Consider the following 23279-nt stretch of genomic DNA (forward strand, 5'->3'; position numbering starts at 1 on the left):
CACATGATATATTAAAAATTATTTTATATATTTAGGTCTATATTTGGACTTTCTTTTCTATCCCAGTGAATTATTTATCTATTTTTGAACAGGCACTGTATTTTCTTAATGTCATAGCTTTATAATGTATTTTATGACTTGTAGAGCTACTTCCTCCTTGTTACTCTTCTTTTTTAGATTTTTAAAAATAATTTTTGCTTATATTTTTATAGAAACTTTAAGATTGGCTTCAGTAGTTCAAATTATTGCTAGTATTTTTACTAGAATCAATTTAAAATTATGAATTAATGGAGGTTTCCAGCTTTATCATGTTGATTTTTCCTATTCAGAAACATGGTATGCTTTTTTTATTTGTTCATATCTATTTTTGTTGTTGTTGTCCATTACTAGTGTTACATAGTTTCTTCACATACATTTTGCACATTTCTTATTAGGTTTCCTGTGTATAAGTCAGAGTCCCAGCAAGAAAGGTATAGCAAATATTCCAATGGGCTAATGGAGGGGAGTTTGATGAAGGGATTATTTTCAAAGGTGAGGAAAGGATTAAGGAGACTCAACAAGGGACGGTGTAAAGGCTAATTTAGTTGTACACTTGGCTGGATTAAGTAATACCCAGAGAGCTAGTAAAGCATTATTTCTGGGTCTATGAGGGCGATTTTGGAAAAGATTGACATTTGAGCCAGCAGACTGCGTAAGGAAGATCCACTCTCACTGAATGTGAGTGAGCACCATCCAATCAGCTGAGGGCCCAGATAGAACAAAAAGGCAGAAGAAAATCAGATTCACTCTCTCTTTTCTGGAGCTGAAACAACTTTCTTTTCCTGCCATAGGACATCAGGACCCCAGGTTCTCTGGTCTTGGGACTCTGAGACTTGCACCAGCAATCCTGCCCAGACTCTCAAGCCTTTGGACTCAGACTGAACTACTTCGCTGGCTTTCCTGGTTCTCCAGCTTGAAGATGGCAGATCGTGGGACTTCTCAGCCTCCATAATTGAGTGAGCCAATTCCCTAGTAAGTTCCCTCTCATGTATTTATTTCTATATCCATATACTATTCATTCTGTTTCTCTGAAAAACCCTGAAGAACACGGCAGTAAAATATCCTGGGGCTAGCGACCGCAGAGAGTAGCAAGAAGGTGGAAGGAGTGTACCAGACTCTGGAGGGGGCACTTGGAAGAGATTCACGCCTTACCCAAGGGGGGGCCATCTGTAGAGGGATGCAGACAACCCAGGGAAGGGCACACACTGACCTTGCTCTTCTCTTGCCATCTGATTACCTGGCAGTGCCTTCTATTGGCCAAACTCAACAGAAGCCAGAGAAGAAAGGTGACCATTGATGTGGTTCACAAATGTCAATCTGCTGGGACACAGAGAAGAGTAAAGAGTAGATCTACAGGGGGTAAATGAGTGATATTTAGCACACTGCATATTTTATCTTTTTGTTAACAGTGTAAAAATGAAGTCTCCTGTTGTCTCTCTCTGTTATGCGTGTGTGTGTGTGTGTGTGTGTGTGTGTGTGTGTGTGTGGTTCTGCCATCCTTGAAGCTAAACTCTAAAGGAGATGATTAACAATTAGACAAGTAGTTATAATAAATGTGCTACTATATGGGAAATAAAAGATCTCATGAAAGTTTTAGTAGGTAAACCTTGTGAAGTCTGTGGAGTCATAAATGGCTCCTGAAACAAGAGAGGTTTAAATAGATATCCTGAGGATAAGGAAGGTGTTAGGCAGATGGAGAGGCTGATGCTGGTGGGGTATGGCAAAGAGAAACTGGGGATGGGGGGGGTTTCAAGTTTGATGAGGGGTTTAAATATTTTATTTCATTTATTTTATTTTTTACTGTTTACTTGCTATCTGACCTTGGGTGAATTACCGAACTTTTGTGTGCCACAATTTTTCCATCTGTAAAGTAGTTATTATACTGTATTAGTCCGTTTTCACACTGCTGATAAAGACATACCTGAGACTGGGCAATTTACAAAAGAAAGAGATTTAATGGACTTACAGTTTCACATGGCGGGGGGTGAGGGGCTCACAATCATGGCGGAAGGCAAGGAGGAGCAAGTCACGTCTTACATGGATGGCAACAGGCAAAGAAAGAGCTTGTGTAGGGAAACTCCCATTTTTAAAAACATCAAATCTCTTGAGATTCAGATCTGCTCCCATAATTTAGTCACCTCCCCCCTGGTTCCTCCTATGACACATGGGAATTGTGGGAGTTACAATTTAAGAGATATGGGTGGGGACACAGACAAACCATATCATTCCACCCCAGCCCCTCCCAAATCTCATGTCCTCACATTTTAAAATCAATCATGCCTTCCCAACAGTCCCCCAAAGGCTTAACTCATTTCAGCATTAACTCAGAAGTCTACAGTCCAAAATCTTATCTGCGGTAAGGCAAGTCACTTCTGCCTATGAGCCTGTAAAATCAAAAGCAAGTTAGTTACTTCCTAGATACAATGGAGGTACAGGAATTGGGTAAATGCAGCCATTCCAAATGGAAGAAACTGACCAAAATGAAGGGGCTACAGGCCCCATGCAAGTCAGAAATCCAGCAGGGCAGTCAAATCTTAAGGCCCCAAAATCATCTCCTTTAACTCCATGCCTCACACCCAGGTCATGCTGATGCGAGAGGTGGGCTCCCATCCCCTTGGGCAGCTCTGCCCCTGTGGCTTTGCAGGGTAAAGTCCTGCTCCTGGCTGCCTTCACGGGCTGGTGTTGAGTGTCTGCGGCTTTTACAGGTGTGCAGTGCAAGCTGTCAGTGGATCTACCATTCTGGGGTCTGGAGGATGCTGGCCCTCTTACAGCTGCACTAGGTGGTGCCCCCATAGGGACTCTGTGTGGGAGCTCTGACCCCATATTTCCCTTCTGTACTGCCCTAGCAGAGGTTCTCCATGAGCACTCTGCCCCTGCAGCAAACTTCTGCCCGGGCATCCAGGCATTTCCATACATCCTCTGACATCTAGGCAGAGGTTCTCAAACTTCAATTCTTGACTTCTGTGCACCTGCAGACTCAATACCACGTGGAAGCTACCAAGGTTTGGGATTCCACCCTCTGAAGCAACAGCCCAAGCTGTTACTTTTAGACATGGCTGGAGCAGCTGGGACACAGGGCACCAAGTCCCTAAACTGCACACAGCAGAGGGACCTTAGGTCTGGCCCACGAAACCATTTTTTCCTCCTAAATCTCCAAGCCTGTGATAAGAGGGACTGCTGCAAACTACAAAGGTCTCCGACATGCCCTGGAGACATTTTGTCCACTGTCTTAGGGATTAACATTTGGCTCCTTGTTACTTATGCAAATTATGCAGCCAGCTTGAATTTCTCCTCAGAAAATGGGATTTTCTTTTCTATCGCATTGTTAGGCTGCAAATTTTTCAAACTTTTATGCTCTGTTTCCCTTATAAAACTGAATGATTTTAACAGCACCGAAGTCACCTCTTGAATGCTTTGCTGCTTATAAATTTCTTTTGCCAGATACCCTAAATCATCTTTCTCAAGTTCAGAGTCCTGCAAATCTCTAGGGCAGGGACAAAATGCTGCCAGCTTCTTTGTTAAAACATAACAAGAGTCACCTTTGCTCCAGTTTCCAACAAGTTCCTCATCTTCATCTGAGATCACCTTAGCCTGGATTTCATTGTCCATATCATTATCAGCATTTTATTCAAAGCCATTCAACAAGTCTCTAGGGAGTTCCAAACTTTCCCACATTTTTCTGTTTTCTTCTGAGCCCTCCAGACTGTTCCAACCTCTGTCTGTTACCCAGTTCCAAAGTTGCTTCCACATTTTCAGGTATCTTTTCAGCAGCACCCCACTTTACTGGTACCAATTTACTGTATTAGTCAGTTTTCATGCTTCTGATAAAGACATACCCAAGACTGGGCAATTTACAAAAGAAAGAAGTTTAATGGACTTACAGTTTCACATGGCTGGGAAGGCCTCACAATTATGGCAGAAGGCAAGGAGGAGCAGGTCATGTCTTACATGGATGGCAGCAGGCAAAGAGAGAGCTTGTGCAGGGAGACTCTCATTTTTAAAACCATCAAATCTTGTGAGACTCATTCACTATCACAAGAACAGCCCAGAAAAGATCTGCCCCCATAATTTAATCACCTCCCACTGGGTTCCTCCCATGACATATGAGAATTATGGGAGTTAGAATTCAAGATGAGATTTGGGTGGGGACACAGAAAAACCATATCAAATACTAAACTCACAAGTTGTTGTAAGGATTAAACAAGAAAATGCATTTACATTTCTGAGATGGTGCTTGGCAGATAGCACATGCTCAATAAGTAGTGGCTATTATTATTAACAGTGTATGAGGATGAGCTGGAGTCAATAGAGAGTGAGATCTATCAGAGTAAATACATCTGACTGTATACTGCTAGTGAGGTAGTCAGAGGCCCCACTGAAGACAAAGATAAGGATCTGAAGAACTGACAGCTTGATAATAAGTTTTCATATTGTTCCAAGGACAATAAAAAGATGGATTTAATACAAGGAAGTTATATGATCACTTGTCTATTTTAGAAAGTTTTGCTGCCACTGTTCATGTCTTGCCTCTTCCTCCAAAAGCTACATTTCCAAGCTCCCTTGCAGTTAGGGGCCATATACCTAACTTTTGGCCAAGGGTTTGTATTAGTCAGGACTCACAAGAGAAACAGGACCAATAGGATGGATGGATAGATAGATAGATAGACAGAAACAGATTTATTATAAGAAATTGTTTCCTGTGATTATAGAAGCTAGGAAGTCCAAAATCTGCATTGTGAACTGGCAGGCAGAGGCTCAGGAGAGTCTATGATGCCAATGAAATGTGAAGGTAGTTTGCTGAAGAATTCCCTCTTGCTTGAGGAGGCTGGTCTTTTTGTGCTATTCAGGCCTTCAACTGATTGGATGAGCCTCATCTATATTATGGAGGGCAATCTTCTTTATGCAAAATTCACTGTTTTAAATGTTAATGCCATTCAAAACATCATCTAAGTTAACACATGAAATTAACCACCAAGGGTGTGTTGGGCAGAAGTGATGTGTGCCCCTTATAGGCAGGGGGTCTAACCCTCTTGTGTACAATCTTCCATGCTTTCTTTCTTTGCTACTTGGCAGGTGGGAGGTACGGTATCTAGAATAGGATGTAAACTCTAGGGGGATGAAGGAGCCACTAGGAAGAAGGAAGCAAGTCCTTAAAAGATTAGGTGGAATAGACATTTATCCACCTTTGTCTCTCATTGAATTGAGACATGTGTGAGAAATAGGCAGATGTTGTGTTAAGCTTTGGGACTTAGGGGTTGTTTATTACAGCAGTTAGTATATCCTGACTGATGAATCATTCTGGCAGCAGGGAGGGCAACGTGTTGACACAGGTTAAGGCTACAGTCAGGAAGGCCAGTTAGGAATTTTTGGTACAAGTCCAGGCAAGAGATAATGCTGAGCTGGACTAGGTTGATGCAGCATGTGGACAGCAGATGTTTAAATTAATCATACTGTGAGTAGTAATAAACATTTAGTGCTTTACCAAATTATCTCAGTGAACACTCCAAATTTCTATTTTTTTCCAAGAAAAAGAATAAATTGACAGATTGTCCAGATTTATTCCACAATAAAGGAAAAGTTATGAAATATGATGCTATTTCTGGTTTCTTATTTACAGTTAAGTTCATGTTCAACTTAACCAAAAGAATCTTAGGCAAAGTTGAAGTGATAATGCTTAATTAGGAGGTACATGGCAGTGCAGTTAGAGTGAAGAAAAGAGGAAGTGAGAGCAGTATAAGAAGCAAATTCAAGGTGATATACCAAGTGGGCCACTGCTGTATGGCTCTAAAAAAAAAAAAAACCTGTACCTCAGAACAACCCATCAGATAGAAAATTGTGGGGGAAATTTATCTGTGAGCTCACTCATGTCTCCTGTCTCCTGTTGGCTAAAGGTCATTCCAGAGAAAATTTACAACATTGTTCCACTGCTTAAGAGGTAGAGCGAGGCCCAGAGATTCTGGATGTTTGGACAGCCTAGTATGACTTGCTGTGGATGCAATTACTACAGAAAAAGCAGCCAATGGCCCACAAAATAGATGAGGCTGAAGAATCAGAGGAGACACTCAAGATGGGTTGATAAATCTGGTTTGGAACTCATCAGTGGTAGCTCTGATAAAGTTGTTAGCACACTTATCTATGAAGTACTTTAATTAAATAAACGGTGATTTAATTGCCCATGTAGTGTGATAGTATTACTGCTATTTATGTGGAAATTAAACACAATAACAACAGCAATGTTTTACATTGGAAATCAGGAATGTGGGGTGACATTCCTTATGAGGTCTTAGCTTTTTTTTTTTTTATTATTATTATACTTTAAGTTTTAGGGTACATGTGCACAATGTGCAGGTTAGTTACATATGTATACATGTGCCATGCTGGTGTGCTGCACCCATTAACTCGCCATTTAGCATTAGGTATATCTCCAAATGCTATCCCTCCCTCCTCCCCCCACCCCACAACAGTCCCCAGAGTGTGATGTTCCCCTTCCTGTGTCCATGTGTTCTCGTTGTTCAATTCCCATCTGTGAGTGAGAACATGCAGTGTTTGGTTTTTTGTCCTTGTGATAGTTTACTGAGAATGATGATTTCCAATTTCATCCATGTCCCTACAAAGGACATGAACTCATCATTTTTGATGGCTGCATAGTATTCCATGGTGTATATGTGCCACATTTTCTTAATCCAGTCTATCATTGTTGGACATTTGGGTTGGTTCCAAGTCTTTGCTATTGTGAATAATGCCACTATAAACATACGTGTGCATGTGTCTTTATAGCAGCATGATTTATAGTCCTTTGGGTATATACCCAGTAATGGGATGGCTGGGTCAAATGGTATTTCTAGTTCTAGATCCCTGAGGAATCGCCACACTGACTTCCACAATGTTTGAACTAGTTTACAGTCCCACCAACAGTGTAAAAGTGTTCCTATTTTTCCACATCCTCTTAGCTTTAAGTTTATTCTTTTACTGAATGCATTGAGATGTAGCTCCTAAAGGTTGCAAACTCTGAAGATCTGAGACAGGTCTCAGTTAATTTAGAAAGTTTATTTTGCCAAGGTTGAAGACATGCAGCCGTGACAGCCTCAGGAGGTCCTGAAGACACGTGCCCAAGGTGGTCAGAGCACAGCTTGCCTTTATTCATTTTAGGGAGATGGAAGACATCAGTCAACATGTGAAAGATGAACATTGGTTCCTTCTGGAAAAGTGTGACAATTGGAAGCAAAGGTGGGACAACTTCAAGCAGGGAGGGGGCTTCCAGCTCATAGGTAGATAAGAAACAAGTGGTTGCATTCTTTTGAGTTTCTGATTAGCCCCTCTGAAGGAGGCAATGAGATTTGCATTTATCTCAGTGAGCAGGGGTGGGGGTGGGGAGGGGGGTGGCTTTGAATAGAATGGGAGGCAGGTTTGCCTTAAGTAGTTCCCAGCTTGACTTTTCCCTTTAGCTTAGTGGTTTGGGGTCCTCAAGATTTATTTTCCTTTCACAAGCTTTTCCATTATTTAAAGCAGACTTTGTCTTTTTATGCCTCTTTTTTTTTCCTGCCAAAGTCTGCATTATCACAATAAATTCTGACAACTGCCCTATGAGGTAGGTGTAAGCATGGGCTCAATTTTACAGACTTGTAAAATAAATTAAAAAAAGGAAAAAGATGTATCAACTTTCCCCCAAGGTTTCAGAGGACATTTTATATAACATTTTCCCTAATTCTTCAGTTTTTTTTTTTTTTCTTTTTTTGAGACGAAGTCTTGGCATTGTTGCCCAGGCTGGAGTGCGGGGTCATGATCTCGGCTCACTGCAAGCTCTGCCTCCCGGGTTCAGGCCATTCTCCTGACTCAGCCTCCGGAGTAGCTGGGACTACAGGTGCCCGCCACTATGCCCAGCTAATTTTTTGTATTTTTAGTAGAGACGGGGTTTCACCATGTTGGTCAGGCTGGTCTCAAACTCCTGAACTCGTGATTCGCCCGCCTCAGCCTCCCAAAGTACTGGGATTACAGGCCTGAGCCACTGTGCCTGGCCAGTTCTTCAGTTTTATACAAGTCCCAAAGGCCAGGAACAAAATACTGGTTCTTAAATAGCCCTGTATTTTAGAAAAGGTGCCAAACTACTCATGTGGAACTAGAAAGATGGAGACACAAAGATAGCTTTAAACAATCACTTACTTGAGTTTCGAAACAAGTTGAAGTCGAAGAAGCTGAGAGTCAGGAATTCTTTGGAGAGTGTTGTTGACATGCTGTTCTTCCCCTCTCCCTTTCTTTGGAAGAGAAGGATGTTGAGGAACGCGAGGGTCTCTTGGAGTTTGAGGGATAGAGGGTCTCATATTTGGCTCATGCCTGAGGAAGCTAAAGGTGAGAGGCTGTGGCTGGAGGTGCCTCTGCCCGGTAGCACCATACAAAGTGCTAAACAGGGAGCAAAGGCATGTACACGAAGGGGAGAATAAAAGTAGCATTTCCTGTGAAAGCTGTGTGAATGCAGAAAAGAGAGCTGGTCTGCATCCTCCGCTGGAGTATAGCTGATGGTGAAGAGACATGAGGAGAGAAATGGGCAGCCAGAAGTCCAGGGGCCAGCAGGAGGGAGCAGTAAGTAGCCTGCGGGAGGAGAGGCAGTTGGTGCACTCTAGTGCGAAGGTGTCTGAGGGCTGTCTCCAAAAACCCTTTAGAAGAAAATCACCCTTGGAGACTGGAGATAAATGATATGAGATCACAACTGTGTCACCGTGGAGCTGCTGTGCACTTTCCTGCCAAATCCTCTTCCCTGGGCCTGACCTAGCAGGAGAGGAGGTGAACGAGGAAGAGATAGGAAGCCAGCTTCATCCTATTTGCCCATTTCAGGCTTCCATGCCTGAAGCTGAGAGAGAGGAGAAGTTTTAACTTGAAATGAAGATTGTCATTACACAATTAGTCTGGACTGTTCTGACCTGGACTTTTTATGATCTGAAATCTCTAGACTGAAGTACTTTTTAGCTGAACATAACAGAAAAATCAATAATACATACTTGATATTTCATTCAGGGTAGAAATTAATAAGTCTACAGAAATAAGTTTTTCTTTTTTTGTACATTATCATCATATCCACCTTGTAAAACCAAATAGGTGCACTGGTAATCATTCTATTATGTTACCACAAAGCTTGTCCTTATCTGGCTCTGTTAAAAAAATGCTACATGAGAAGACAAAGACATCAATCAATGATCACTCATTAAGCCTGTGGTCTGAATTAGTTAATACAGTTGGGAATCAGGATTAAGACATTCTAAAGGCAAATATTATAAAAAGAATAGTCTGGAACATAAGTTACTGGAAGTTTAGGATAAAGAGTGCATTAGTGAGCAATCTGGGCAGCGAAGCTCAAGGGAGGGGGCACTAGTGGCGATGTGGGGTGGAAGAAAGGAAAGGACACACCCCTGAGGACAATCCATTCTGCGTATGAGCAGCCTCCGTAAATTCCACCTGATGCGACCTCTAGTGGTCACTCTAGTACCATACTACAATGTGCATATCCAAAGTTGTGACTGGTCCATAACATGAAAGTTGACTCTCAGTTTTCACAGGTTTAAAATTTTAGAACTGTGCAGGCAGAGAGCTCTTAATACATATTAATGGTTTGATTGCTCAGGTGGAGAATGGGTGAAGATGTATGCACCTGGGCCAGTTTCCTGATAGCTGACTTTCATGCTGAGTGTAAATTTGGTCACACATTTGAAGTGTCAGAGGGCAAATAGGAAAGAATTAAATAACTCATTGATTTCTCAACTGACCTTTGGCATTCTTCATAAAGAGTACATAGAAGGCTTTGAGTAAATGCTTGTTGAATAAATAAACAAGGAGCTACTCCTTATGGAGTTTGCTTTTTTATCGTCATGAATTGGGAGAAAGATTTAAATTATAGGAACTTAGTGTGTTAACATCCACAAATTTTAAATTCACCTGCGAGTAAAAGAATAAATTTATTTATAATAGATTTGGATGATTCCTGTTTTTGTTATTTTATTCATTACATTCTATATAAGCAATCCAGGACTATAAGTGAGCCACACACTTTCTGAGTTCCTTTGAGTAAATGACTATTCCATGTTGGTTGTCTAGAAAGGTCAAATAGTGGACCCAACACCTTTTATTGGTTATTTTCAAAGTTTAGTAATATAGTGATTATAAGTTTCTTTGAGATGTTTATTCTTTTTCTTTGTTTACTCATGAGGATATAATTTGAGATGTTTAATAGACAATTAGTATTGCAAAACTTATTTTAATTTGTGGTTTAATTAATAGTATTTTAATTAGTTCCAATAAGCATAATGAGAACATAAGAAACTCTAAATTAGTAGGTGTAATGATTCTTATCTTTCCTCAAGAGGGCAGCAAAACCGCATTGCTCAGTTCTCAAAGATCAGGATGAAAATCTTAAAAAGCTGATACACAGACATTCCCATGATCTGATCATTCATATTAGTCCAACTAATTAAACATAACGTGTTGATATTCGTATTGGCATTTTACAAAAGTTTAGCTTTTCCTTTATGAAATGAAAAAAAATCTACTTCTTTGTCTTAGGTTAGACAACAGAATTATACTTGCCTAGGGTCTCAACATGCATTGTTTACACTAGGACAAATGACTAAGTAAGCTACTGAGGGTAACAAATAAATAAGGTGTTTTTTTTTTTCCGAAGTGTATTAGTCCATTCTCATACTTCTATGAAGAAATACCTAAGACTGGATAATTTATAAAGGAAAGAAGTTTAATTGACTCACAGTTCCTCATTGCTGGGGAGGCCTCAGGAAACTTATAATCATGGCAGAAGGCAAAGGAGAAGCAGGTACCTTCTTCACAGGGCCTCAGGATGGAGAGGTGCAAGCAGGGGAAATGCCAGATGGTGATAAAATTATCAGATCTTGTGATACTCACTGACTATCACGAGAACAACATGACGGAAACCACTCCCATGATTCAGTTACCTCCACCTGGTCCCGCCCTTGACATGTGGATTATAGGGATTACAATTCAAGATGGGATTTTGGGTGGGGACACAGCCAAACCATATCACCAAGTTACTAAAGGGATTGTACTTGAATACAGTTGGTAATCAGGATTAAGACTTTCTAAAGGCAAATGTTATAAAAAGAATAGTCTGGAACATAAGTCACTGGGAAGTTTAGGATGAAGAGTGCATTAGTGGGCAATCTGGGCCATTTTGGAAACTGCCTTTCTATAATCTATCCTAGGTAGAAAGACCTTTTAAATACACAGACACACACACACACACACACAGAGACATACATATGTGTATGCATATATGTATATGCATATATGTATGTGTATGCATATATGTGTATGCATATATGTATATGTATGCATATATGTGTATATGTATGTATATGTATATCTGTGTGTATATATATGTATGTATATAAATATGTGTGTGTGTGTATATACATATATATATCCCAGAGTAAAAGAAAACTTGAATATTGGCTCCAGAAAAATAGGGAAATGAGAGGGAGTTGAATATACCCCTGCTCACACGTATAGAATAGAATTTGGGCATTTCCTAGGCAGATTATAGATGAGGTTTGTCTTTAGCACTTATCACATTGTCTTTGGTATCCTCTCTGTTCCTGGCTTGCTGGGTGCTGTTCTTATATTCAGAAGGTGGTCATATGGTCCTGACAGTTGTTGCCTAATAGTGGTTCAAAACATTTCTTTTCTGTGGTATATTTGCATTTAATAGAGGACATGAGAAGACTGGAAGATTTTCAAGGCATAGAGGAATGGACCATAATGGACCCTCAGAGGCCTGCATCCTGCCTTGGGGCTGCTGCTTTCATTTTAATAGCAGCAGCTGTAGGGTGGGAACAGGGAGACCAGCACCTGCATGTGCCACAATGACCAAATCCACCACTGTTCCTGCCAGAGGGAGGTACGAATGGGCCATTCACCTTACAGCTGCCTGCCTCCACTGCTCATGCTGATGGAATATTCTGATGGACCATAGAGTTGGAGCATTTGGTCCATAGTACGTTTATCTTTTATATATAGTAGGCTTCCAATAAATAGTTGTTAAATGAATAAAGACCTCAAATGATAAATGAAAGATGTGGCTGCTCTTCCACCCACTCAACACACAGAATAAAAATCCTCTTTTTGTGAGGTTAACTAACTTTGATGGAGGAAAATTTATATTGTTACTGGAAAGGGTACAGGTATATTCAGCTGGAAGCATTTGATGATTCTTTGTTCCATTATATTGAATAGGTTGACTAGGGTTCAAAACAGGTTCAATGGCATGGTGGCCATCATAAACAAATTTAAAGTTCGAACTTAAGGGTTGTTCTCATCTTTCAAATATTTAAATATCTTGTAAGAATTAACATTAATATTTATCAAGCACTTATTTGCAAATCCCTATGCTAGTTTTGTTTTGAAATTTACTGCACAGTATAAAAAGAATAAACAATACTCTTGTCTTCAATAAATTTATAGTCTCCCTGGAGTTCCAAGACTAGCACACATGAAGACATCAGTAAAGAAGGTACAGTATAGATCATTAATGCAAATGAGTAAGTGCCATGTCCCAGGATTAAAAGGGTTCTGAAAAGGGAAAGTCAATAAGTGGTAGAGATGCTGGGGGAAGGCTACCCAAAGAAAAAGGACCTTGAGGTGACTCCTAAAGTACAGGTAGAGTTTGGATACAGAGACAAAGGGGGGTGTCCTAGGAATAACAGCTGTATAAAGTTGTAAGAAGTTTTGAGCATGGTACGTTTTAGAAAACAGGTTAGAAAATAACTGCAAATTGGGTAACAGTGGGGGCCAAAGTTGGAAAAGTGATTAGGTTTTTAGAATTGAATCTAAAAAAAGGATGAATTCTATAACATTATTTAGTAGGAGAAGAATGAAAGGATAGTCATGTTTCCAGATAATTAACCTCCTTACTTCCCCTGCTGTGGAAACCAAGTCTGTAGAATAATTGGAAGGGGAGAAATGTTTGGGGTGATTAGAGGATGGTGGGACCAGTTTACTTCTTAACTGTGAATATTGTACTTATTGAGCTGAATTATATTTTCAAGCCTATACAATAACATTTTAATAATTTAGGCTTAGAAATAATAAATCTATATTTCAATTTTTATTCTAGGATAGTATTAGTGATAGACTCCAACCCCTGAACTTCATGCAAGTATCAAAGTCACTAGAAATCCACTTAAGAGCTGAGATCCATTGGTGGTACATTTTTATTTTTAGTAAGGAGCTGTTTCTAACGTCAACACTGGTAAACTAATGGTTTGTTGGAAGAAAATATGCCCTTTAATAGAGAGCCAACACATTCAGTCAAGAACATTTTACTTGTTCCATGTGAAAATCCATTATAGAAACAATTTCTTTTTTTATCCTGAAATAAACATACATTGCAGAAACAGACACAGGATATTTTCATGCATCAAAGTAGTGTCTTTGGCTAGTTGCTATTGAGTACTTTCATGATGTGAATATCATCACTAATAATTCATCAATTCTGAACTAGATTTCACTTAAAGTTGCAAATGTACCATTTTAATGACATATTTAAAAAGTTTTCTGAAAGAAAAAGTACAAATAAAAGTAAATAAGGGCTTCTGGTTCAAGATGGCTGACTAGAAGCAGCTAGTGGGTTCCTCTTCCATGGAGATGAATCAAAATAGTAAATATTCACACTTTGAATAGATCATCTAAAAGAGAGAGCACAACGGAATTCATCAGAGAAGTGATGGGAATTATGGAAAGCAGAGAAAGGTGAAGCCAGGCAGCCTGCTGAGCTGGGATTGGCATGGAGCCAGGAGTAGCTCCCTGACATGGGGAAGGGCTGAGTGAGCAACCCCTGGGGCCCCATTCCCACTGCGGATTTTCACAATCCTAGCGATGGGAGAGCTCCCTGAATCCCCCGGGGCCTCCAGTCTAACACGCGGAACTGCCCGGAGATTGTGCAGAGGCACTGCTTGGGCCCACATGGAATTCACAGGCTTTTGATTCCTGAAACGCTGCAGGCTGGTACCAGCTGCTGTTGCAGTGCCAGGAGGGAGTGGGGAGGAAGTGGGGAGGCCAAGTACTTTTGCACACACCAAAGATGTATATCACTGCTGCTGCTGCTGCAGGGTAGAGGAGCAAGCACATTGAGCACCCTTGCTTTCACTGTTCCCGCTAAGGGGGACCTGCCTTCCCTAGGCTCACAGTACAGCCACTTTGCTTCTGCCTGAGCATTTTGGCTGTGGCCTGGCACCCTTCTGAGAGCCCAGCCCCCAGAGGCCTGCAATCTGCCCTGGGGATCCTGCTGCTGTTGCTGCAACTGCCACCACCACTGCCAGGCCAAGGAGGGAGTGGGAAGACAGGACACCTTTGCACACCTCAGTGGTGGATACCACCACTGCTTCTGTGGGAGGAAGGTGCAAGTGGGCCATAGGCCCCACAGCTGTTAGCTTTCACTGCTCTCACTGAGCAGGGATACCCCTGCCTGAGCATTCTGCTGTTGCCTAGCACCCTTTTGAAAGCCCAGCCCTCAGCGGCCTGCATTCTGCCCTGGGGCTCCTGCTTTCATCTTATTAGCAGCAGTTGTAGGGAGGGAACAGGGAGACCAGCACCTGCATGTGCCACAATGACCAAATCCACCACTGTTTATGCCAGAGGGAGGTATGAGTGGGCCATGCACCTTGTAGCTGCCTGCCTCCACAGCTCATGCTGATGGAATATTACGCAGCCGCCTGAGTGGTCTACCTGCCCTTTCCGAAGCATTCTGCCAGCAGCCTGGGGGCCAGCCCACCCCTTCCTATCACAGCCAATACCTGAACTGTGGGAATTTGAAGACATGTTTGCTGGTCCGGTCCTGGTTTAGTCCCTCCAGGACTCATGCACATTGTCCAGGGAGCCATTTAGGAACCTGAGGATTAGGGGATTGCCTAGCCCAGTGATGGCACCTGATCATTCCCTCTGGGGTCTGAGGTTGAGCTGATCCAATCACCTGACACCACCACAGCGGACTCCCACCTGCATGTACTGTAAGGCAGAGCCATTCCCCCTCTCTCTATGAAGCAGCAGTGTTCCTACACTAGAGAACAGGAGAGCCACAAAGCTGTCTGTATTGAGCTGAGGGAAGAGATCCCACACTGAAGCCACTCCAGTGAAGAATCACGGGACAGGTGTTTTCCCTGGCTTTCAGTGACATTGTGGCCTGGCGTTAGATGACAGTGTCTGCCTGAACTGAGAGTCATCAACCCTGGGACAAGGGTGTGATACAGAAAGAGACTGTGTTCCTGTCTGCCCAGGATGTGGAGCTGGTGGAGCCCCCTCTCCAACTGCAGAAACCTTTGCACATTTCACCAGGAGCTCCCTCAGTCACTCCCGTCAGAGCCGGTGCCTGTGCTCCTTATTGAAGCATTCATGGCTGAGCTTGCTGTTTCTGCTCCTCCCAATAAACCGAGATCAAGCAAATACCCATCTGCTTCTGTGACAGACAGCTTTTTCCCATAAGCACCACCTACTGGTCTGGAGGTTGAACTGCAAGGCCCAATACAAAACATGCTAACAAGAAGTACAAAAGGCTAAAGCATCAAAGCAAAATGACCCTACTCAACTTATACTATAGTCATACTGTCATGGGGAAAATAATCCCATCTAAATGAAAGTAAATGAAAAACAAGAAGTGACAGCTTCTCCAGATGAGAAGAAACCAGTATGAGAACTCTGGCACCATGAAAAAGCAGTGTTGAGACATCCCCAAAGGATCATACTAGCTTGCTAGCAATGGATTCTAACCAAAATGAAAATTCTGAAATGACAGATAAAGAATTAAAAATATGGATTATAAGGAAGCTCAATGAGGTCCAAGAGAAAGTTGAAAACCAACGAAACAAAATCAGGAAAACAATGTAGCATATGAAAGAAGAGACAGATATCTTAAAAAAAGACAGGCAGAACTTCTGGAAATGAAAAATTCACTGAAGGAATTACAAAATACAGGCATGAATGAAACTGGGCCTCTATCTCTCACCATATACAAAAATTAACTCAATGTGAGTTAAAGACTTAAATATAAGGCATGAAACTATGAAAATCCTTGAAGAAAACATGGGGAAAACTGTTCAGAATATTGGCCTAGGCAAAAAATTTATGACTAAGAACTCAAAAGCAAATGCAACAAGAACAAAAATAGACAAATGGGACTTGATTAAACTAAAAAGCATCTGCCAGCAAAAGAAGTAGTCAGTAGAGTAAGCAGACAGCCTACAGAGTGGGAGAAAATATTTGCAGACTATGCATCTGACAAACAACTAATATCCAGAATCTACAAGGAACTCAAGCAACTCTATAACAACAACGACAAACAAACAACCGTATTAAAAAGTGGGTAAGGGACACAAATAGACACTGCTCAAAAGAATATAAGTGACCAACAAAGATATTAAAAAAAGGCTCAACATTACTGATCATCAGAAAAGTGCAATCCAAAACCATAATGAGGTACCATCTCACATCAGTCAGAATGGCCGTTATTAAAAAACTGAAAAACAACAGATGTTGGTGAGGATGAAGAGAGAAGGGAACACTTATACAGTTTGTGGGAATGTAAATTAGTACAACCTCTGTGGAACACAGGATGAGTATTTCTCAAAGAACTGAAAATAGGAACTACTATTTGACCCAGCAATCCCACTGCTGAGTATCTACCCAAAGGAAAGGAAATCATTTTATCAAAAAGACACCTGCACTTGTATGTTTATTGTGGCACTATTCACAATAGCAAAGTCGTGAAATCAGCCTAAGTGTCAGTGAATGTTTGGATAAAGAAAATGTGGTAAATATACTCCGTGAAATGCTACTCATTCGTAAGAAAGAATAAAATCATGTCTTTGCAGCAGCATGGATGGATTTGGAGGCCATTATTCTAAGTGAAAAACTGCAATGGAAAATCAAATACTACATGTTCTCACTTATAAGTGGGAGCTAAACAACAGGTCCACAAGAACATACAGAAAGAAATAGTAGGCTGGGTGCGGTGGCTCATGCCTGTAATCCCAGCACTTTGGGAGGCCGAGGTGGGCGCATCATGAGGTCAAGAGATTGAGACCATCGTGGCCGACATGGTGAAATTCCATCTCTCCTAAAAATACAAAAATTAGCTGGGCATGGTGGCATGCACCTGTAGTACCAGCTACTTGGTAGGCTGAGTCAAGAGAATCACTTGAACCCGGGAGGCAGAAGTTGCAGTGAGCCGAGATCGAGTCACTGCACTCCAGCCTAGGTAACAAGAGTGAAACTTTGTCTCAAAAAAAAAAAAAGAAAGAAAGAAATAGTAGACACTAGAGACTCCAAAAGTTGAGAGAGTAGGAGTAGAGTGAAGGTCCTAACAAGAGTGAAACTTTGTCTCAAAAAAGAAAGAAAGAAAGAAAGAAATAGTCCTCACTGGAGACTCCAAAAGTTGAGAGAGTAGGAGAAGATTGAGGGTTGAAAAATTACCTGTTGGATACAGTGTTCACTGTTTAGGTGATGGGTACATCAGAAGCCCAAACCCCACCACTATGCAATATATCCATGCAGCAAACCTGCACATGTACCCCCTGAATCTATAAAAATAAAAAAACCCCCACATTCTCAAAAAAGAGTAAAATAAAATAGAACACATGAAAGAAAATATATCACAAAGTGCTGAGAATAGAAAAAGTAACATCCTAAAGCTCTAGAATTTGGGGTAGTTCACCACTTAACACAATTTGGTAAATGGCAATGGAGAGCTTTTTAATACTCAGTTCATAGTCTGTCTCTCTTTCACTCTCCCTCTCTCTCCCTATTAGTATAGAGTGTTTTCATAAATGTTTTAAGCTTGGGCTTATCCTCAGTCAGGGTTCTTTCTTCCTTCTTTCCTCCGTTGTTATTCAAGCCATTGTTATAATCTGATTTTGTTTTCTCTTAGTGTCTTAAAGTGTATTTTTTTTGCTTTTCCAACTGCAAAAGAATAGTTGCATATTTTTTGGTCCCTTTAAGTTTTTATGATAACTTTTTTTTCATCCCACCTCTTCCTTTTATAATGTTAAATGGCAAAATGTCTATAATATTTAAAAATTTGCTTCCTCTCCTCATCCTAAATGTCTTATTTTTTATTATTATAGACAAATTTTTATTATTATAGACAACAATAATGTTGTGCATATGTTTTGTTTGATTTTGTTTTCTGAAACAAATTAAAATTTGCATGTTTAAAATAATGTTGTGATATGAATACTGCAGGTGTTATATCTATTTTGGGACTGAGAAGTTAGGCCAATAAACACCTATTTATTGAACTTTTTGGAGGATTCCTGGGCAGCCTTCAGTGCTAAGGGGAACAAAAATATAATAAGTACTAGGGATATTTTAGGAATATTTCCTGATACCTTTTTAAATTCTTGTATTTGCAAATATCATGAGAGAATATTAATTTCCTCATATACTTTATTCCTGGCAGCCAGGAGAGTTGAAAACAATAAAGCTCTGTTGAGAGACTGGACTGTCCAAATTGTTAGATTTTGGACCTGGCAACACCCACATCACCATCTAGTATTTCTTGAGGGTTTCATATATGGCAGGTACTGTTATAAGGACTTTTCATTTATATACTTATTTATTCATTAAAATAGCTATATGATATACACAGATTATCATAACCATTGTCATTTTATAAATAATAGGTAATGTAGGAAAAAATGGTTAAGTAACTGCTAATGCCACTCAGTTGGAAAGTGGTAGAGCCATGAATTTGAATCCAGGTATTCTAGCTTGAGAACCCACAGTCTTAACCACATTTACCTTCCATTCCTCTGTATTTCTTTTCTACAGCTCACAAGTGCACTCTGATTAGGCGATGACTCTCTTCTGGTGTGCGTTTAGACAAATTATACATTGTTTCATGGCGGAGACATTTGGGATTGTTTTGAAAAAAAATGAATAATTTAAGTGACAAATGTCAAGAATTACGTTTTTTAACAAAATATATTCAATATAGTTGGATAAATTGGATATATAGATGACATAATTAATGCACAAAGTAGAAATATCTATACCAGCAGTGTATACTGATATATTAAATCTCTAAAGATTGTAGCATGGAGAATAATTAGGAAAGAAAGGATTGGAGAGAGATTTGGAATATATGCAAAGAAAGATTGTATCTTCTGAGGATGTTGAAGAGTGTGTAGGTTTTGAAGAAGTGGTGGGTGCTGACTGAGGTGATGTAAGGGATAGAGAGAAGAGCACAAAGACAGGAGTGCATGTGCTATTTGAAAGCAATAAAAAGTAATGAATGCCACGTCTAAGCAAGGTGTTAAGCTCTGAATTGCAGTTTGTCATGCTTTCTTTTCCCCTCACTGTGAGCCTGGCAATTTTTTAGACAGGGGCTGCTTTATCAGCTTGAATTGCAGGGTGAAGAAACATGAAGCAGAGTCTTCTGACAACTCATATCATATCGTAGAAATAGAACTTTCTTATTGTTAGCCAGGAAGATTTTTGTGGAACTTATTAATGTAGCATTTTCTATCTTATAACACTGGCTGGCAGGCAATTTCAGTATCCCAGGCATAAAGGGCTAAGGATTCAGGCAATGAAGGACAGGAGCAAAATCTAAAAGTCATTGGGAAGGAAGGCTTGAAAGAACTGGGTGACCGATGGGTTATGAGATACAAAGATTTAGAAGAAACTGTGACATAACCTTAATGATTTTGGCTTGAGAAAATAAATCATCAAAATGAGGAAGCAAAGGTGGAAACAAGTGTGGAAGGTAGATTTTTAATAGGTGGGAGAGAGACCCTTAAATCCTTTTTATGAAATTAAAGATAGTATAAGATGATGTTAAAAAAAAAAAAAGAATCATCAGAAAGAGTCCACTTGGAAAAATGTGGTAGTTTAGAGAAATTTCATAGTACTTAGAATGTGAAACAGATCCAATGGAAAGCTGTTGTTTCATTATCTTTTGTTTTAAAGTTTGGCTATACATTTGCATACTTAAAATAATAAAAACATATAGGAATCCAGCAGTGCAGGAAAGATATTGTGGACATAAGTCGTAAAATATGAGTTCTAAGGTCCACAGAAATTAGGAGGGATGTGACTGAGAATGTACACGGAGGGGTAATCTTTGGAGAAGGGAGAGGAAAGATCTATTAAAATTTTAGAAGGAAGGGCCGGGCGTGGTGGCTCACGCCTTTAATCTCAGCAACATGGGAGGCTGACGCAGGCAGATCATGAGGTCAGGAGTTTGAGACCAGCCTGGCCAACATGGTGAAACCCTGTCTCTACTAAAAATACAAAAATTAGCTGGGCGTGGTGGCGGGCTCCTGTAATCCCAGCTACTCAGGAGGCTGAGGCAGGAGAATCACTTGAACCCTGGAGGCAGAGGTTGCAGTGAGCCGAAATCCTGAGATTGTGCCATTGCACTCCAGCCTGGGTGACAGGGTGGGACTCCATCTCAAAAAAAAAAAAATAATTAGGAGGAAGAGGATAAATGTAGAAATGGATATGCACTGAGATGAAATCAGACACTGGTAAAGTTCAAGATCTTGATGATCCCAGAGCATCAGTTTTCCACTAGTGAGAGCAGAGAAAAGAGAAGTTTTGAAATTGCCACAGAGAGGAGAATACCTGGTAGTGATTACAGGATTGCCAAACACAGAGGGCCCGTTTGAAGTTAAACTGTATGAATTCATAGTGCTCCAAGTCTGAATAATCCTCTGTCTTCTCTCAGTAGTGTTCAGTGTCCTGGGAACAGGCAGATCAAGCTCACAGTGAACAGGCAGAGAAAGCTCACATTGAGGGTGATCCAGGTTTGTGATTCTTACAGATTAGGTTATTTGCTCCAGGTCATACTTATAGTTCTCTTTAATCTGTTCTCATTGTTTCTTCATAAAAATACAATGTCTTTTCACAGATACATTTTATATTCCTGTGGTTCTGATAATCTTCACACTAGCTTGAAATTCATCTCTTTAACCACTGGAGCCTAGATTTCTTTTTTACACTTGGCTCTTTATAAACTATGATATTAGTTTTTGGATAATTTTTCTACCTTCTCATTTTTTTTCACTTTGATAGGCTTTTTCAAATAACGTTTATTGGTGAAAAAATTATCTATAGTTTTTAATAAAATTTTGTCATCTCATTGAATTCATCTGTCAGTTACTTAATCATTATTTCATGCTGAATATGTGCCAGGTGCTATGTTAAGGGCCAAGGATACCAAGATAAAGAAAACAAGGTACCTGTCTTTGATGTGTTTATAGAGTTCAAAAGTCTATTGGGCAAGTTCCTAAACTTTGTATAACTTGTGTTACAATGGCTTCCGTTCTCATTTGGTATTGGGCAAGTTCCCCTCACCCCACATACTTTTCATTAAATTTGTAATATTTGTGAATTTGAAAAGTAAATTTTCATTACATTTGGTTTATTAATACATAGTTCCCCACTGCTGGAACTGATATTTATTATTACGACCACCTTATCCCACTAGGCACCACAGTCCCCACTGGGTTTTGCCATGTTTGTGCAGAAACGCTGCCATTTCTGCAGACTGTCCCAATTTCTACTGCTGTACTAGAACGCTTAAATGTTAATGATGATTGCTGACCTATTTGGACACAAAGGCAAGGTTCTGTTTTCCTATTTCAAGTTACACTTATTGAGAGGACAAGCAATGCAGTAGATACAGTTGAATAAAAACAGCTACTGCCTATATATATCTATATATATATCTATATATAGTGCTTATGAACTCCAATTTTAAATAAAATTAGTGGAAACCCACATTCTTTTTTTTTTTTTTTTTTTTTTTTTTGAGAGGGAGTCTCGCTCTGTCGCCCAGGCTGGAGTGCAGTGGCACAATCTGGGCTCACTGCAAGCTCTGCTTCCTGGGTTCGCGCCATTCTCCTGCCTCAGCCTCCTGAGTAGCTGGGACTACAGGCGCCCGCCATCACGCCCGGCTTATTTTTTGTATTTTTAGTAGAGACGGGGTTTCACCGTGTTAGCCAGGATGGTCTCGATCTACTGACCTCGTGATCCACCTGCCTCGGCCTCCCAAAGTGCTGGGATTACAGGTGTGAACCGCGGCGCCCGGCCGAAACCCACATTCTTTGCTTTATAAAGGTCCAAGCTCTTCTGCAAATTCCCAGGGGCATATAAACGTGGGCACTTCTGATTTCAATTTACTGCCTCTGCTGGATTTTTTTTCGTTTCTATCCTGTCTAATCTTGTTTCCACATAGGTATTATTTAAATATTGCTGCTTATCAGTATCTACAAATAAATTATCCCTACACTATTCTGAAAATCTGTTGGTGGGAAATGGGGAGAAATGTTTATAATTTGAAAATGCAAACACATTAAAATTGAAGATTTAAAATTTTATCTTATTTTTTGGTGGTAAAAACACTTAACATGAGATCCACCCTCAACAAATTTCTAGGTGTATAATACATTATTTTGACTATGGGTACAATGTTGTACAGCAGATCTTTAGAGCTTATTTGTCTTGCTTCACTGAAGCTTTATGCCTGCTGATTAGTAACTCCTCATTTCTCCTGCCCCCCCACCCCTAGTAACCGCCATTCCACTCTCTGATGATATGGATTTGACTATTTTAGACATTGACTATAAGAAGAATCATGCAGTATTTGTCTTTCTGTGGTTGGTTTATTTCATTCAGTATAATGCCCTTAAGTTTCATCCATGTTGTCACATATTGCTGAATTTCCTTCTTTTTAAAGCTAAACAGTATTGTATTATATGTACACAATACATTTTCTTTGTCCATTTCATCTGTCAAAGAACATTAAAAACAATGAAAAATTCACAATTAAATAATTAATAATTAAACAATAAATACAAATATTGATAAATAAAAAATTAAACATTACAAATTCTTATTCATAAAAGTCTGAGAATCAGCATTTCTCACTAACCAAACATCTACCATCCTCTCAATTCCTTTCCTTCTCTGCCTCTTCTCTCTTGCCTCTTATACTCCATTCCAAAGTATTTACACTCCTCACATTGTCCCATGAATAAAATCCAGTATTAATTTGGGTTGCTTTGGATCTTCCTTCAGAATCTTTCCCTTTCTTTACCCTATGAGCTTTATCAAACAAGGTAGTTTCTCACGCAGTTTGCTTCTGAAGTAGAATTCTGGAACCCACTCTTAAGGTAATAAAATGTTCAATTTTATTATGTGTCTTATAATTTCATGAATCCAAGTGAAAA

The 23279-nt window shown here is 40.1% G+C and overlaps 1 long non-coding RNA gene across 1 annotated transcript in view; it reads left to right on the forward strand.

Moving 5' to 3' along the window:
* The window catches only part of LOC134760851 (uncharacterized), a 171940-nt gene that overhangs the window by 11744 nt on the left and 136917 nt on the right, over positions 1-23279 (forward strand). Inside the window, exon 2 of the long non-coding RNA XR_010138869.1 lies at positions 831-1011. This is a non-coding gene — a long non-coding RNA (uncharacterized LOC134760851). The remainder of the gene's footprint in view (positions 1-830; positions 1012-23279) is intronic.

The sequence above is a fragment of the Pongo abelii genome, chromosome 22, assembly GCF_028885655.2.
Source record: "Pongo abelii isolate AG06213 chromosome 22, NHGRI_mPonAbe1-v2.0_pri, whole genome shotgun sequence".
Lineage (NCBI taxonomy): Eukaryota > Metazoa > Chordata > Mammalia > Primates > Hominidae > Pongo > Pongo abelii.